The 18,405-nt window shown below is 35.7% G+C and overlaps 1 protein-coding gene and 1 non-coding gene across 2 annotated transcripts in view; one reads left to right on the forward strand and one right to left on the reverse strand.

Annotated features, from left to right (window-relative positions):
* IL1RAPL1 (interleukin 1 receptor accessory protein like 1) overlaps positions 1-18,405 on the forward strand; it is a 1,264,984-nt gene that overhangs the window by 123,682 nt on the left and 1,122,897 nt on the right. The gene's annotated exons all lie outside the window — the stretch shown is intronic.
* Positions 14,391-14,581, reverse strand: LOC139081240 (U2 spliceosomal RNA). Its single transcript, XR_011536362.1, has one exon. It is a non-coding gene; the product is annotated as a U2 spliceosomal RNA (small nuclear RNA).

The following is an 18,405-nucleotide window of genomic DNA, read 5'->3' on the forward strand; positions in this document are numbered from 1 at the left end:
AATACCTATAATCCTTATGTTGCATTTCCTAATTGAGTCGGATATTTCTAAGAGAATTTCTTTGTTTCTTTTTAGTCTTAGTTCTTTCTCCTCTTCCATCTGAAGAATTTCTGTGTTTTTATCCTATAAATTGCTAATTCTGTCCTCCAAAAATAAGCTCTGTTATTTATTACTCCAGATTTTTCTTTATCTCTTTCATTATGTTTTTCACCTCCAACACTTCTGGTTGGTTTTTGTTTATAGTTTCAATCTCTTTTGTGAAGAATTCCCTCTGTTCATTAATTTTCTTCCTGATTTCATTGAACTATCTTTCTGAGTTCTCTGGTAACTCATTGAGTTTTTTATGATAGCTATTTTGAATTCTCTGTCATTTAAATTCTAAATTTCTGTACCTTCAGTATTGATTTCTGGCTGTTTGTCTTTTTCCTTCTGGTCTAGAGTATTAATATACCACTTCATAGTATTTGATGGGGTGGATTTGTGCTTTCACGTAGTGATAGTATCTGGTCACAGATTCCACCTGCCACCACTGGGGGGAGCAGGAGCTGTGTATTCTGAGCCTGCCACAATCCCTGTCAGTTGTGCCTGTCTGAGCCTAGGTCCCTCCTTGTGACTGCAGTGGCCCTGTTGGTTCTCCTGCCAAATGGGATAGCAGTCACCTGGGGGCTCAGGGCTGCTGCCACATGCTCCCACAGTCCCACCAAGACACGCTCCCCCGTTTGGGCTGCAGTGATCCTATGGGCGTTCATGGCAACTGGGAACTCGTTTGCGTGGGCTCACAGATCCACCACCATCTCCTCCTAGGTCACACCAGCCTTGTGCTTGGTGGGTGGGGCCACTCCCTGGGGACAGTGGTGACACTGTGGTCTCTCCCACCAGATGGGAAAGTGATCACACGGGGACTCAGGGCTCCTGTTACCTGTTCCCTCAGTTGCACTGAGGTGCACTGCCACCCTTGGTCCTGCAGTGGTGCTGTGGGCACTCTAGCCAGGAAAGTAGGTGCATGTGTGCACAGGGCTGCTGGGGGCACAGAGAATGTTTACTTATCTCTACCACCTCCCTGGTGGTAGTCTATCCACCTTCAGATGTATAGGTGCCCCAGTCTCTCAGGATCCTGTTGTGCTGTTTGGGTGTCTTCCATTGATCAATGAATGTCCGTTTAGTTGTAGTCCAAAAGGGGAGAGAGAGAGGGAACAGCTCACTCTGCCATGTTGCTGATGTCACTTCTCAATATTTTTGAGCACCTGTTATAGACCTGGTACTATCGTTGTTGCTTTAGATACATCAGTGCAATGTATTAATGCATAACTTTAAATCTGTAGCATTTATAAATGACTCTTTATTTAATGGTTGCTGGTTTCTTTTATATCTTATGTTATAGTGTTTTCATGTATTTGTCTTTCATAAAATTTATAAATGAATTAAAATAATTAAAGGAATCGAATTCACTCTATGTATAAAGTTAAAAATAAATTAGGTGTTGATCATTTCTTATAGGATTTATTATATTGTCTTTTTTAATTCTTTTGCTATAAAATATATGAATGGATTTATTTGAACATTGGCGATTTTTCAGTGCATTTGAGTAAAAACAGGAGAGGGCCAAACCACACATGAAATATCTTTGTAAGCAAAAGCTTTGTTATATAGTACTTTTGGAAAACCTCTTGCCATGGGAAAGTTATAGCAAGTTCTCAAATAAATTTAAGAAACAAAATATTTGTTCAACTTAGGGAAATCATTTTGGTAAATCACAATTGATTGGAATTTTATAATATGAATGTATCATCTCCCATATTATCAGGCTAAACATGAAACAGAATCTTCTCAGGCTGGATGTTTGACTTGGAGCAGTTTGTGGTTTAAGTGATAGAACAGGTAGGTCTTTGCAAACAAAAAGAAAAAAATATACACATATAGATATATATATAGATATATAAAATTCACTTATCTGACTCTTATTTGGTTCAGCCAATTGGGCTTTTAGAGATGTTTACTGTGCTGAATTTTAGGATGATTCTTGAACCAAGGATGAGAATCTTTTCCCACTCTAGTTTGTAAAAAACAAAACAAAACAAAAAGTCTGCAAATAGCCATATATGTTTCATAACGATCAACCAGAATTTCCCTTCCTTTTTTATTTTCTTGTGTGGAGGTCAGATCAGATATAATTTAAATATTGTTCCACAAAAGGGATATATAATCACAGGAATTTAGGAAAAACGGAGGCTCTGAACCAGGTTGAACTAGATTTAACAAAGGTACAACCACTTACTGTGGACCCTCATGCCTAATTATTCTCCTTGATTCTGTTTTCTCATCTATCACATGAAGATACTAATATTTTATACACAGCGTTCTTAGAAATCAATAAGATAATAAAAATGAAAAGAGCTCAGCAGTGAACCTGTCTCCTAGAAAGGATTCAGTTGAAAATAATTATTTTATTTATATTATCATTATTATTATAGGGCAACTACTATGTGTTAGGCTTGAGAATAATATACAGAATATTAGATTGGGCTTTGGTTTCAAATATATCCTCTAGTTGGGGAGCTAAGGACTATACACTTGAAGTAATAACTGAACATAAAGATAGTGGTATGAATGTGAATAAATAGACTTTTTTATTTCATGTAAACTAGATTTCCTTTTGTATAAATATTATAAATGGTCCTGAAAAAGTCTAAATTTCTTTACAAATACTGCCCATTTATAGTGTTCATTAAGTAGAAACAAACTCATAGATGATCTTCAGTGAAGTTTGTATTGATTGTTAGCTTCTTGGGGAAACACAAACAAGAGGCAATTCAATTTTGCCAGCTTATTTCTCTTTGAACAGCAGAAAGGTGTTACATCTTGTTGCTGCCAAGTGGAGCAGATTAAAGGTCAGGACAGCATGCAAGATCTGCTCCTCTAATAGGAACATTCCAGCACACACGAGGGAAAGAGGGAGTAATTTTTAGTCTACTTTGCTCATGAAAATCAAGAGAAAGCATAACATCAGAGGTATTTTTTCTTTTGGTCTCAATTTTATTCAGTGGCTTCGATCATAGAATTTTTTCCTATTGAGTGAACACATACTATTTGAAAAATATGATGAAAAAGAAATTCTTGAAGAAAAATGCAAATAATAACTCTGCATATTCCCACGTAATTTGTGACTTTCCTTGCCCCTGAACTCTTTAAATGTATTCATTTGTAATAAAAAATCCCCGCACCTGGAATGATTATATTTTCTTTTTCTTTCAACTATCCTGCCATGTAATTGTAAGATGCATATTTATGAAGAATTGAGAGAGGCCAGAATTGAATTTTCTTGTCCAACCTACCCAGCTGCTGAAGGCTGTCTCCAAGATAACTAACTTGCTCACATATGTTCCTGATGATTTCTAGTATATAGTTGACAGGGAGTGTCAGCCTATCAGCACTGAGTGCCACTTGTAAAATTAACGACACAGGGAAACAATGCTGCTGCGATAATAGTTGCAGCTGTACGTGTTTGCTGATTTTGGAGAAACAGTGAAATTTTGTAATATCCTTCAGCCGCATTATTTTTTTTTTCTCTCCAGTTTTTCTCTTGTTTATGGCATTTTAAGCACACCAAATGACCTACTACTTATTAGTGCAAATAATACCTTTTAATTTCTATTTTAATTTCTATTTACTTGACTCATGTAAAAATGTAGAATGACTAATTGATGGAGACTTGTCCATGCTTCAGTGAAAAAATTAAAATATGTATGACAAGGTAAACTTCTGATTATTGTATACAAAGCCATTCAACATATATTTACAACTTTCTGTAAATGGATCATAATTTGGTATCTAACTCCATCTCTATATGTGTTTTTAGAAAAGAAAAATTTGCTTAGATCATCCAAAGTGAGATTTGGTTTTAATAACACAGTCAGATACATAAACATTCACAAAGAACTGCTACAGGAAGTCATTGGACTAGAAAGGATCTTTAGAAGAATTGGAAGCTTCCATGCCAAGACGGGATCACTCTTGCACATCTTTCTTGTTGAGAATAATTTTCATCCATATTTTAAAGGTTGAAAAATCTTACAAGACCCTGATTTTTATTACTTTCTCATTCATAGGATCAGAAAATTCCCAATCCCTTAGTGAAAATGCTAACATGAGGATAATCAGCAAGATGGAGTAGTGGGGTGGATTATTCTAAGAATAACTCATGAGCAAAAGTAAACTTTGATGGCTATGATGGTGTTAGAAAATAGTCTGTATGGTAGCATAGGCCTCTTGAGGGAATACTCTGGCAATCTCCTTGATGACCATTTTAAAAACACATTTTAAAAATTGAGACCATTTATACGTTTTTGTTGTATTCAGCAAAGCATTGTATAGTTAAGTGGGAAAAAAAATAGAAAGATTCTTCCCATGTCAGATGGCAGTTTTCTTTAAAGTCCATGCTTCTTTTTAAAGCTATTTATATCAATGAAATGCTAGTTAATACTCATGACTATTACAATTCACTCATTTCTTATTTTATAATTTGTGAATAAAACATGGTTAATGCTTGTGTCAGGTAGGTATTTTGATTCACTATTAGAAACACTAGGAAGAATTATGAGTATTTGTAGAGTGCATTTGAATAAATTTAAAAAACAATTATAGTGATTATTCTGTTGAAGATAGGACCATGGGATGTGTGATCAAGGGTTTTGCTTTTCTTATGTGTAAAATGGAGTCTGAGATCACTCCGAAGTTTTAACATTATGCACATATTGATATTATGCTCAAGAAATCAATAGGGACAAGGGAAATCAAGGATGTCAATTTGGTTCTATTTAGTAATGCGCATTACTTGATTATTAATATTGCTACACGCAAATGTTAATGCACCTCATTTGCTTCAGATGGAGACTGTGATGCCTGCAATTCAAACATAAACCTTCCTTTGATGATGGCATTCATTTGTTCAACCAATATTTTTGTAGTGCCTACTATTTGAGGGCATTGTGATGGCTCTAAAACTTTAAGGCAAAGTCTATTATAAAACTCCCTCACAATAAATAGAACCAGAAATTGAAGTTTAAACAGTATTTTAACAAATTTTACTACTTAGCAGATAATAAATGCTGTTTACCTAGTGCTACCACGCCCATGCAAAGTTCCATGTGCTCTGCAGTTAGTAAGTCATGTCATCCTCATAGACTTCCTGTGGTGTAAATGCTATTATTTTCCCAGTTTACAGATGAGGAAACTGAGGTATAGAGGAAATAAGTAATTTTCCCAAGCTCCTAAAATTGGTAAATGGTAATGTGTGATTTGAACCCAGAGCTCTAATAGCCCACATGCTTAAATACTGTTCTGTCCTGCTTCTTCACTTAGATATATTGCAAAAACAGAGGAGTCTGACAGCAAACACACCTAGCTCATCTCCTTGTGAAAATGGTAGTAATGCGACCAGAAGACTTACATCCTCAACTGTATTATTTTATGGATTATCTATATCACTGATAAGCTTTCTTCCTTCTTTATTTTCCTCAGTCCCTTAATAAAAAAATGATCTTCATTACAGTGTGTATGAGGTTATTATGATAAATTTCCTATTAAATCATAATTATACTATTTTTGTCAATTAAAACACGATAGTTATTATTGAATATTATCCTATGATGTGTAGAAATGTCCACAAATCCATTTCTGTTTTAAGTATTTGAAAGGCCTTTCAAAGTAAGCAGAGAGATTATGTTTTCAATAGTTTATTAAACCATTCTGAAATCACAAAAGGTATAATGTAGAAGTGATATCCAAAGTGCTGTACTTTGTTCTGGAGGTACCTGTATTCAGAGAGGGAGGGCGAAGAATTTCTTCTCTGCAGATACTCCCTGCTCACCCACCCACAGTCCAGCCTGCAGTCCAGCGATGTAGACTCCTCATTTAGGGAATTCAAACTGTGTTTACAGCGAAGGCATCTACAAAAGAACTTGCTTCTTTGGAAGAAAGATAATTCCACCTTCCGTGAAAGGGAAACTGTATGACTTTGTTTTATTCTAAGAAATTAAGAAAGAGCCTCCAACTTCAAAGCACATGGGAAGGGCTCAGCAAACAATGTTCTGTAAAATCTTTAGAAAAATATAAATACATTATCTCCACATATATTTTTTCCAAAATTATTATAATAGTGGATAGTTATTGGAACCTTCCTATGTTGTAATGCTTTATTTCAGAATACTTTTTAATTCACACAATGAATAAGCCCATTTTATAGATGAAGAAGCTGAGATGCAAAGAACTTAAGTAGCAAACTCATTCAAATCCTCAGGAATCATGCCTCTCCATTATGCATTATATTGATTTCCTTGTAGACAATATAGTTATTATAAATATTTGGATATTTTATTCTCTAAATTTTTTTCCCTGAATAGGCTTTAAGGAAGTTTTCATGTTGTCTTCTTTTAAATATTTAAAATTTTTTTAATCTTAAAGAGAATTTTACAACCCAATCTAGCCACCTTGTTAGATATTCTAATTTGCTCATCTCAAAAATGTTTTGCATGCTACTGTAATGATTAGAATTATATCATTTCTAAACTTTAATTTGTGCAAATGTAAAATATCTTTTATTTTTCAGTCAGCAAATAGTCTCTCAGACTGACCAAAATGCTTTGGGGAGGGTGTATTTATTATAAGTCATAAATATACTATTTTTGTAAATTTAGATATGTATATATGAATTCAGATATATATATAGATATAGATAGATAGAGTTTCTACTGGGAAAAGTTTGGTTCCATTATGATTATGTGATATCCAAGGGCGGGCCCGTTGAGTACAAATTTAATAGCTTTTCTGGGTAGGACTCTAGAATTAGTGCATGAAGGGAACATAGTAGATCTGTTTGAAGAGTTCATTAAATTAGGAGTGTAAAAGCATCCAGAGGAAAGCATAGAAACAACCGAATTATTTAGGAACCAAGGAGAGTGATTTATGTTGAATTATTAAAGGTAAATAGATCTTAATAATGCTATATCAACAGGGAATATGTCTAACACCAAGATGCTAAGGAAATGGCTACATTCAAAGAAGCTTTACCCAGTGATTAATGAGGGTTGGAAACACTTTAACCTGCTAGAATTGGTTGCCCAATTAAAGATGTTACAGAAATTTACCTGAAAATGGGAAGCTAGCTAAGGTCATCTGAATTTTAGAAGATACCTTATTTTTTAGTTTAGAATATGGGGATGAAAATAGTCCATGCGAAGAGATATTAGGTCCTTGAAATACTCACTCAAAGTGAAGCTTTCATGATGTTATCTTGGACATCATTAAAATAATAAATATAATGAATGTGATAGGTTTTGTGATTTATTTTACTTTGATTAAATGTGGTATGACTTTTTTCCCCCTAAGTTGTAGTAACATATAACCAAAGAAGAATTATATTCAGAATATTCACCAAGTGGTATGGCTTGACCTGACGAATCAGAATAAACAACCAGATGGCGTACCAGATGTATATAAGCTCTGTGTACAACGTAACTAGATAGACCAGAGCAATGAGGGACTGACCTTCTGCCTGTCTGTGAACCTCTTGAACTCTAGACCCAGAGAAGATACATCAAGCTTCGTTTCTGTATATAAAAGTACTGAGGGCAGGGTTGATAATCAGCAAGTACATACTGGCAGGGCCCTACTGTTTTTAAATACTGTTGTCTGTTTTGATTAGTCAGTGCTCATGTAATAGCAATTGAAACAATTTGACATATTGCCTCTGTCTGAACACATACCCTTATATAAAAAAGGATATGTTATAGGTTATGTTCCCCAGGGAGCAGACTCTAAGTTGGAGTTTACTGTGCTAGATGTTGATTAAAAAGTGTCTTTGAGATCAAAACTGGCGGGAGGAAGGGGAAAGAAGGAGCAGTGGTGAGAGGCAGATGACAAGATATGCTAAAAGGACCAAAGACTACCTCAACCAACCCCACAGGATGCTCTAGAGCTAGAGTGACCCTTCAGGGTTGTCCTGAGTTGTGCCAAGAAGACCTGACCTTTGCACTCTGAATTAATCAGTTATTGGAAATGGGCCACTCTGTGGAGGCGTCTCTCTGAAGCTGAAGTAAACCTGAAGGGGCTGACAGCTGAAGCTGGTGCTGATAGCGCTCCCCGCTGCTGGGGCACCAAGTCCTTCAGTGAAGGGAAGTCTGGGCTGCCCACCACTGTGCCCACCACAGACTAGGATAGCTTGTGTCTCTAAATCTTCCTCAATTAAGGAAATGTGATAAACCTTAATCAATCATCACCTGACTTCTTTATATTGAAGACTGTTTAGGCTCACACACTTTGATCATGGTCTTTCTTTAGTGGAGTTTTTGGCCGGGGCTGGTTACCCAGTAGGACAGAAGAATTACTTTCCTTGGGAATGTTAACCCTTAACAGAATATCTTGGGAAAGAATTGTGGTTTTGGAAGATACCTTGACTCTATCTTGTGAATTTTATTTTGCCTCATCCCCTTCTGAGACTTGGATTGCCACCATCTGTATGTTTACTTGTATTGAGAATTGCTAATGTGACACACAATATAGCATGCACATATGAATTAAGTATAGTCCCCTTCTCTTGAGGAGTTTCTGTGCTAGCCAGGGAGATGGACAAAGGGATAATTTTTGTATAATAGGTAAGAATAAACAACATAGAGGAACATTAGAAGGAATGATTTCAGAAAGTAGTATGGATGAAAGTAACCAGAAGGTAACAACAATTTGTTTTTGTGACTGATTTTTTTTTGATTTGGCATCAGTAATGTCTGTCTTGCTATGGGCTGCCATGGATTTGACCTAGGTATAAATAGCCTCAACAAATGTATGTTTAAAAGATTCCCACTAGTCAATGCTGCTTTCAAAATCCTACTGGAGGATAAAGAAACTGTCTAACTTTGATGGCTGATATGATTTTGATATTGGATATTTGACTGCCTTGTAGAGATCAAGAATTTGGCAGGCCTAATCATTTCATCTGAGCGTAGCACAGTTCCTGGCACCTAGTGGAGGTTAATAAATAATTGCTAAATGAATCAGTGAATGAATTGTATCAAGTTTATAAGACATGAATCTTATTGCTGAAACACTTTCCATTTTATTATTAACTTTATAAAAGAATGAGGATAACACACATAAACCAGTGACTTCCCTATAAACCCTCCCTTCTCCCCTTCCCTTCTTTACTCCCTTTTTTCTTTCCTCCAATCCTTCCTCCTTTCCTTCCTTCTTTCTTTCTCTCCCCACCCCCGTTTTCTTTTTTATTTCTTTCTTCCCTTTTATAGGCAGTGGAATCATTTCTTCAAAGAGTAAGTTTCACATATAGAGGGGCATATAATCTGATTAAAATATGGTTTTGGAGCCTCTGACTTGACTCTCTCTCCATTCCAGGAGGCAATTCCAATGTTCAATAGATCACAGTTTGTAAAACACTGAGATAAAACATTAAAATAATTGGAAATCACCAGTTTCCAAGTAAAAATGGCAACACTAACAGTGGAATTATTTTTCGTTTTGGGTAAGTGGGGCTTGCAAGCCATGGCTTGAAACATTTGTTCTTCAGCTGATGCATGAAAGTCTCAATTTGGCATATGAATGGTCATTTTAGGTTGAGATTCCATAATGTGCAAGAGGATGGATTGTTTGAAAGTTGAACATATGAAAGTCAAGTGCTGACTTTAGTAGTAATACATCTTAGCACTTGATATTTTCAATGATCGTCTTGAGTAAATTTAGTGTAAAAGTTTATGGAATATAATATTTAAAAAATAGATTTTTAAAAGAAAAGAGAAAACCTTACATTTAAAATAAGGGACTGTATCTTTGTGAGCATAAATTGTTAGTCATATTAAAATAGATTAATTTTAAGTGTATATGATGTAGTGTTCTATTTTAATACAGGCCAAATCCAGCAGCAAACTTTTATTCTTAAGCATCATTCTATTTTATTTAATATTTCGCTTAAAAAACTACACAGTCATGACTTGAAATTGTTTTATGGTAGTTTCCAATAGCTGATTTTCCTCATTTGTTTCAATTATGATTTTTTTAAAAATCAGTTTTATATTTATTGTGGCATTTGTAAAGCTAGTAAAACACTGCTGTTTCGGAAAGCTCATCCATTTGCTGAAGTTGGTGTTTCTCTCTCAGCTATTCCTTTGAGAACTTTAAGATTGCAGCATACTAATGACAGTTTTTATCATTGGAAATTCCTCTGCTTGACTTAATCAGCACATGTTGGCCTTAATACTTGAGATGAGCTGAAGTATCAGTTCTTGAACATAGCTGTCTCACACATACAGCGTGGGTATAGTTATAAAGGGTCATAAAAACTTTTTTCATTTTTAAATTAGGATTTCTTTCCCTTTTTCTTACTGGGTATGTAACTGTTATGTGTTCAGAGGAGAAATACCTTCAGAACAATGACTATTTAAATAGATTTTTGGCTATATTTTCTACAACATTATCTAACATAGAATAAATATACTTATTTGATAACTAAGTCTTATTGACAAAACTAAGTAAAGTGAACAAAGAAAAAACATGGTATTTTCCGATTTCTTGGATAATAAATTATACGTGTTGAACTGCGATGTGTGATGCTTATGTTAAGGAAATGTTAAATCATGCCATAACTTTCATTCTTTTACCTTCATGCGCTAACTTGGGTAATATCCTAAGATTTATATATAGGTGTCAGTTCAGAAAGATTCCTTTCTGTGAAATCCCAGGCCTGATGTTTTAACATATATAGAGAGTTTGAAACCATGTTCGTTCAATGCCTATGACCGATGGCTTTAATGAATGCCTAACAACTTACTTAAACTAAACAAATAATTAGTCTCAATTACAGAAGTGTGAATTTGACTCTAATTAATGAACGTGCCAAGCTTTACACATTGGTTTAAGTGTAATTGATCTTAGGGCCACAGAGATCAATTTAAGGGTTGGCAAAATGACAACAAGTAGGAAGTGACTCAGATGTAAGAATGCTCACCACTAGAAAGATTAATTGGTGTATTAGTGATAAACTAGTAGGTGGCTGATGTAATAATGATATCCCCGTATTAAGAGGTCTCAAAATAGGATCACCAACTTCAAAGCTTTTAATTGTATACAATTACTATGTCAAATACACTTTTAAAAGAATATTTGTCACATTCATTTGTCTTCCGTTTAATTTTAGTTTTCTTTCTTTTTCATAATTAAAGAAAGAAAAGCATCCTAGAGGAAGCATACAACTGTTGTACTTTATGCTTTGAAATCTTCTCACTTAACTGTGCTGGTAGGCCTGGGTGTGGAAAAGCAAGTGACTGTATTAAAAAGACAGTGACTGATTGCTGGCTAGTATTTTCCCATTTCCTCTGCTGTCAGTGAAGTCTGCTTTTGTTGCCATGTTAACTTCTTCTCACTTCGACGGTGAAATATGGAGGGGAAAAAAAGGAGAAAGGCGGTTCTATTATGCCATTACATTTCGTCTCCTTTGAAGAGCTTCTAATACTCTGAATGATGGGTTAAAAAAGCTGAGATGATGTGATGAAGCTAAATGGTGAGAAAAGCCAAACTGATGGCACATTCGTTCCCTATCAGTGTGTGAAGGGCCACTGGCTGAGGGAGAGACAGGCAAAGTCCTAGATCAAGAGAGTGAGAGGTGGCTGCTTAGTGAGGAGTTGCAGAGATGAGAATACTACGGAGTCTTTGTCCTTTTTCCAAATATTCCCTTCCTATATTCTTTTCTCCCTTCTTCCCCCCTACCTCCTACCCCAAGACAACTCTCCTAATAAAAAGATTTTTCAAGAAAGATGTCAAAAAAGTAGGATTTTTCAAGAAAGATGTCAAAGGCAATTGTTGAATGAGGTACAGGGGCAGCATGAGACCAGAGTGGAGGAAGGTGATAAAGATGCTATTTAGAAGTTAAGCCCGGAAAACTGGGGCAAGAATCAAAGCAACGCTACAGGCAGGGATGAGGTAACCAGGGCCCTGAAGATAATCATAAGGAGCTGGAGTCTTGAGGCAGGAAAAAAGGCAAGGCCGGTTAAGAGGTTTAAGGCAGAGGATGACCTACTTAGAAAAAAGATCTTTTCAACAGCCAGACTTTGGACTGGAGGGGAAATAGCTGAGGAGGCCCAGGAGTAGGTTACGTTTGTCTGAGTGGAAGTTGTTCTGCATAAACAAGAAATTGTAATTATACTGAATTATGAGGAGATCATTAAATTAAGTAGTCATGTGCAAGAACATTTCCTCTTTAAATGTTTTTTTAAAGTTTTAGTTTTTGGAGAGTTGTTCATATATCAAATTTTAATTTGTTTTGTGTTGTCTAGTACAACCTCATTTAGACTACTTTGTTGGAAGAACGTTCTAAATCCATGAACATTCGGAAAGAGGCAGAATTTCACTTCTTGTAAGTATATAAAGAGGCTCAGGTTAACCTTTTATTCTGTGTGAACTCCTTTGCAGTATTTCTTAGAGGACTTTTTAATAGATAATTATGGTGCATATCAAAGAGGTTTTATAAACACCTGTGTTATTAATTCAGGCAATTAGAATAATTTGATATCCTGAGTAATTTAAGTATCCTTTCTGATACCTCATCTGTACTAATTATTTGTTTCATAATATAGCAGGATGTATAGTTTTAAACACATAAATTCTGGAGCCAAATTACTTGGATTGAATCCTGGCTCTGCCATTTTCCACCTGTGTGAGGACACTGGATCTCTGTGTGTATGTCTCACTTCCCTTACCTGTAAAATGGGCTAATAGTGCCTATTTCATAGAATGGTTGTAACAACTTATTATACACACACACGTCTATACATATATACATACATACACATACATATACATATATATGCTTAGAACAATAACAAAAGCAGAAACTGCTTATTAAATATTTGTTATTATTGGCATTCTTAACAATATTTTTGTATACTAACAATACTCCTAATAATAGTCATAATAATAGTCCAATATTAATCTTCATAATATTTTTGCATATCGTCCCTCAGGTCCTTCTGCTATTTCTTTTCTCCCCTTTGCAGTGAGACAAGGGTTGCCTGTACTTGTTGTTCTCCTGTTTCTCCTAAACCTAATCCAATCTGGTTTGTGGAACCACTACTGCAACTACACTGTTCTTGCCAACGACTGCAATGACTCCACATTGCTAAGTTCCGTCCAGTCTCAGTTCTTATTTTACCTTGACCTATCTGCACCAGTTGATCACCCACTTCTTTGATACACTCCACTTGTCTTTCAGAAACCACAGTCTCTTGGTCTCCTTCCAAACCTATTGGTTGCTCCTTCTCAATCTTATTTGCTGATTTTGTCTCTTCTTGTAGATCTCTTAATGATGTAAGAAGCCAGGCTTATTCCTCCATCTTCTTCTCAACTCACTTCCTTGGCCATATCACCTGGTAATATGATTTTAAACACTGTATTATTGCTGACACCTGGCTAATTGATATCTCTGTTCCCAACTCCTCTCCCAAATTCCAGACTTGTACATCCAATTTCTTACTCAGTATTCTAACTTGGAGGACTAATAGACACTTGGAATTTAAAATGTCCAAAAGCTGTACAGCTGGTATTCCTCTCAAAGCTTGTTCCACCCATACTCTTCCAGTACTTCAGGACAATTACTTTAGAGTCATCCTTCACTCCTCTAATTCTGCCAGGCTCCACATCAAACAGTACTCACATTATGTTGGCTTGACCTTCACAACAGGTCCAGATGGTGACCGCTTCTTACTACCTCCACTGCTCCCACCTCACTCTAAATCACTATCATTTCTCTCCTGGATTCCTATAGTGATATCTGGTCTGCTTGCTTTCTGTTCTTCCCTCCTTCTGATTTATTCTCCACACAGAAGCCAAATATCAGTAAAATCATGTCAGTCCTCTCCTTGAAATCCTGCAGTGGGACCCTGATACACTCAGAGTAAAAGCCAAAGTGTTTATAGTCGCTTACATGGCCTTATAGGAACTGGCCCCCGTTGTTTTTCTTATGTCATCTCCTACTACTGTCCCCATTATTCATGCTACTCCAGTCACAATGCCTCTTCACTGTTCCTAAATCATGGTAGGCATGCTCCTACCTTAGGGCTTTGCACCTACTGCTTCCTCTGCTTAAAAACAATTTTCCCATATATAAACCTATAATTCCTTTACCTCCATCAGGTCTCTGCCAAAATAACATCTTTTTAATGTGGCTCACCCTCTAGTTTTAAACTATAACCCTTTAACGCCCCCACTCCCAACTCTGGCACTTTTCATTTCCCCTGCGCTGCTTTAGAGTTTAGTATATCTCCCATCATCATATGCAATTTACTTATTTATTATGTCTGTTATTTATTCCTTTATTTATTTCTTTTACATTCCCCCGAAAGGTGTGCACTGTTCCTAGAAGTACTGCAATACCAGGTTGATGCGTAGAGTGGATGGAGCAAGCTCCTATTCCATCTCCTAATTCCAAAAACCCATTTAATATATTGTCCTTGGATAGAGGATGTATCAGATATTAAACTGATAAGAACAGATACTATACTTGATCTTAGCCAAAAGGCTGAGAAGCGATATGTCTGTTATTTTTTATCTGTCTTCTCCCACTAGACAGTAAGCTCCATTAGAGAAGGGAACATTTTTCAATTACTGGATAAATCTGTATCTGTCATGTAGTAGGAATGCAATAAATATATGTCGGATGAGTATTCTGAGTGAATGAGTATTTGTTGGTTTTTCCTCTCCCCTACAAATATTATGTTAAAGAGGATTTTCTATAAATGCAGATGCTGTGCAAGATACATACATACCATAGAGATTGAACATCATCTGTTACATTGATTTGCTAATTTAATAGGCATAGCTCAACGTGAAAATTACTGACTACAGCATCTGGTGTTGCTGTCCTCATCTGGAATGTCTTTTCCTAATCTTGTTAAATGTTGCCTCTCCATCAAGCTCTGCATCACCTGGGAAGTTTTCCTTCTCCAATAGTTCTTACCCACAATGATTTCCACTTCCTTAGAACTGGTGTAGCACTTACTTTCTCTGCTATACAATTTAGCAATTCCATTTTATATTTTATGTTAAGTCTCATTGATTCATATGAATAAATTCTATCTCCTCAACTAGCTTGCTAAGTCTTGAAGGGCAGAAATCATATGTTATGCTTTCTGGCAAAGCAGTGTTATGTGTTCATGCTCGAATCTATTTGTCAGAGTATTTTTACTTAGACATATTTTTTAGAAAGATTCCTCAGAATCTTTGGGAGTAAATTGTTTTAAGAGACAAAACATCCTGAAGTAAACAGTCTCACAAACAAACTATAATGCTTAATAGGGAACTATCTCAAAAAGAAATATTGTAGAATTAATGATTTAAAGGATTTTTTCTTTCATGTCGCCTTCTTCATGGGTAAGCAATGTGGAATAGCAAGTTTTTTTCCTTGGCTTTAATAAATATTAGCTGTTGGTTGTCCATAGAATAATATGCCCTTTTATGCTTTTTAAATAAATTTAAGGTATTTTGTGACAAGAAAACATTCATGCATTTGCTAAATCAAACGATAACACTGGAAAGAAGTGATGGCTAATTAGAATGTGTATAATCTTTGTTCATTAAAGTGGTGGCTCATAGAGGAGAATCATGAAAAGGTTTGCTTGCCTTCCAACCCTGTTCTACTTATCTGTTAATTTACACAGTCCATTTCCTACAATTGTATAGAAGATATACACATTAAACATTAAAATGGTTTAGTTTATATGCCAAACTTAACAAAGCCAGATAAAATCTGCGCTAGTGGTGGACCTTTAACTTTTCCCCATTGCGCTTAATGACCATCACTATTAAGCCGGCCTGTATAATTATTCAGTATCCCAGGGATGCAAACCATCTTTTGGAGAAAAAATAGGCAAAACAAGCTTGACATATCAACATTGGCTGAAGTCAGGTTATATTTTGTTTCATAGATTAGAGACAAAATTTTTATTTCTTTTCGCTATTTTTTTCCTTCAGGAATGAGTTTTGCATGGATATTACTTTGTGATATATATTTACCACAGGATTTTCGCAATTCTTCTTTTATAAAATGTCACGGATTCTTCCATCCCATTAACTTCTTTGAATATTATGAAAAATGAGTTTTATGAAACACTTAACAAAAGAGACCTGGATATTTAGAGAAACTGAGGAGCTGTGGAAGAGTCGTTGAGCCCTCAGTGCTTCTGATGTCCTTTCATTTCTCTAAATATGAAGAGAAAAAAATAAAAGAACAATGTATGAACTCAAGTGGTTATTTACAGGAAGGGGTATATCCAAATTTTTTTTTTAACTTTAACATTTTGTTTTAATATACAGATTCTTAGGTAAAATATGTGATTTCTTCTTAGTGTTTCTGTTTTGGTTTTTAGAGACACAACAAATATGTAATTTTGAAACTTGGATATACAACTCCTTCATTATAAAACAAGTAATTTAAAAAAATGTATCAAATGCCTCCTGTGTGCCAGGCATCCTGCTAGTCACTAATTGTACAAGTTGAATGAGGCCGACCACGTCCCAGTCTTCATAAAGTTCACATTCCAGTGGAAGTATAAGAAATTTTTAAAAGAAGCCAAAGTAGAAAGGAGAAAAGAAAGGAGAGGCAGAGAGGGAAATAAGAAAAAGTAAGATAAAAAACAAATAAAAAATATCTATTCAGGTAATTGTGAAAGCAGAAGTAAACAAAGTTCTGTGAATAGCATATTATAACCAGAAAATTATTTTCACAGACATTATTTCTTTTACGTTATATGTTTTCCAATATCCAAACTCTTTTTAAATCTTAGAACATCATCAAAAGCTAGTTTATAGGATCCAGAATGTCCCAGAGGACATAAAAATTTGGCCCAAAAAACTCAGTTTCAGAATCTGGTTTATGTAAACATTATTTTACTCATGTGACAAATATTATTATTATTATTATTATTAAGTACCTCTTATGGGCCAGACACTCTTTTGATGATATAGCAGAGAACAAAACAAAGTCCCTGACTCATGGATCTGACCTAAACAAGAAGTAAGTGAAGTATGTAGTAGATTATTGCAGGATAAGTGCTATGGACAATAAAAAAAAGCAGGAAGTGAGGAGAGTGATAAGGAGTATCTGGGTAGGATTGTTCAATTCTCTAGAGTGGCTGAAGAATATCTCTCTGGGGTCCAGCCCTGCTGGCTTAGTGGTTAAGTTCAGCATGCTCTGCTTCAGCGGCCTGGGTTTGGTTCCTGGGTGCAGACCTGCACCACTTGTTTGTCAGTGGCCATGCTGTGGTGGTGTCTCACATACAAAAAGAGGAGGATTGGCAGTTGATGTTAGCTCAGGGCGAATCTTCCACAGCAAAAATAAATAAATAAATAAAAGACTATCTCTCTGGGAAGGAATCATATTTTGTACCTTGAAGTAATTATCTAAACATGCTTCACAAAACTTGAATTTTATGCAAATATTTTAGATAGGTAAGCAGACTCTAGTAAAACAATTTGCCAAGAAATTCCTTATCTCATTTTGTTGAATCTCAGAAAGGAAAATGAAGATCTGTGACTTGTGATATAAAATAGGACACAGTCAAATCCAGTCTTACTTGAGAACTTTACCTCAACTTAGCAAATAGGTTCTTTCTTTTTTGCCTTGCTTTATAAGTATCCTGCATCGTTTAGCTTTCTTATCAGCACAGAGAAAGAAATTTAACAATACAGTTCTTGAATAAACAAAGAATTTTGGTCCAAATGGCTGTTTCATGATTTCTCTTTAGTTAAAGCTGATTCTGTTCTTCTTGAGAGACTAATAGTTTGGAATTCCTATTTTTCTTTCTTAAATAGGGGGTTTATATTCTTTGTTTTCAAAATGGGAGTATTCTTTAGACTTTCTCATCAGAATATTCAGACTGAAATTAAATTGGTATATGTGAACAGTTGGGTTGGGTAATTTGTTGTTAGTGCTGTGAAGTTGATTTTGTCTCCTAGTGACCCTGCATATGGCAAAGCTGAACCCTGCCGGGCCTTTTTGTGCCATCCTCTCATCTTTGGAGCTATATCAGACAATGCTCCTCTGCTATTCATAGGGTTTTCATGACCATTTTTTTCAGAAGTGGATGGCCAAGTCCTTCTTCCTAGTCTGTCTTAGTCTGGAAGCTCCACTGAAACCTGTCCACCATGGGTGACTCTGCTGGTATTTAAAATACCAGTGGTGTGACAAGTGACAGGTGGGTGGTGTGGTTCCCTGACTGGGAAACGAACCTGGACCACAGTGTTAGAGCACTGAGTCTTAACCACTAGACCTCCAGGGCTGGCTAGGTTGGGTAGTAGTAATGGCAAATTTCAATTCTTTACAAGGAGACTGGTGGAACATCTCATTGGGACATGATC

The sequence above is a fragment of the Equus przewalskii genome, chromosome X (assembly GCF_037783145.1).
Source record: "Equus przewalskii isolate Varuska chromosome X, EquPr2, whole genome shotgun sequence".
Lineage (NCBI taxonomy): Eukaryota > Metazoa > Chordata > Mammalia > Perissodactyla > Equidae > Equus > Equus przewalskii.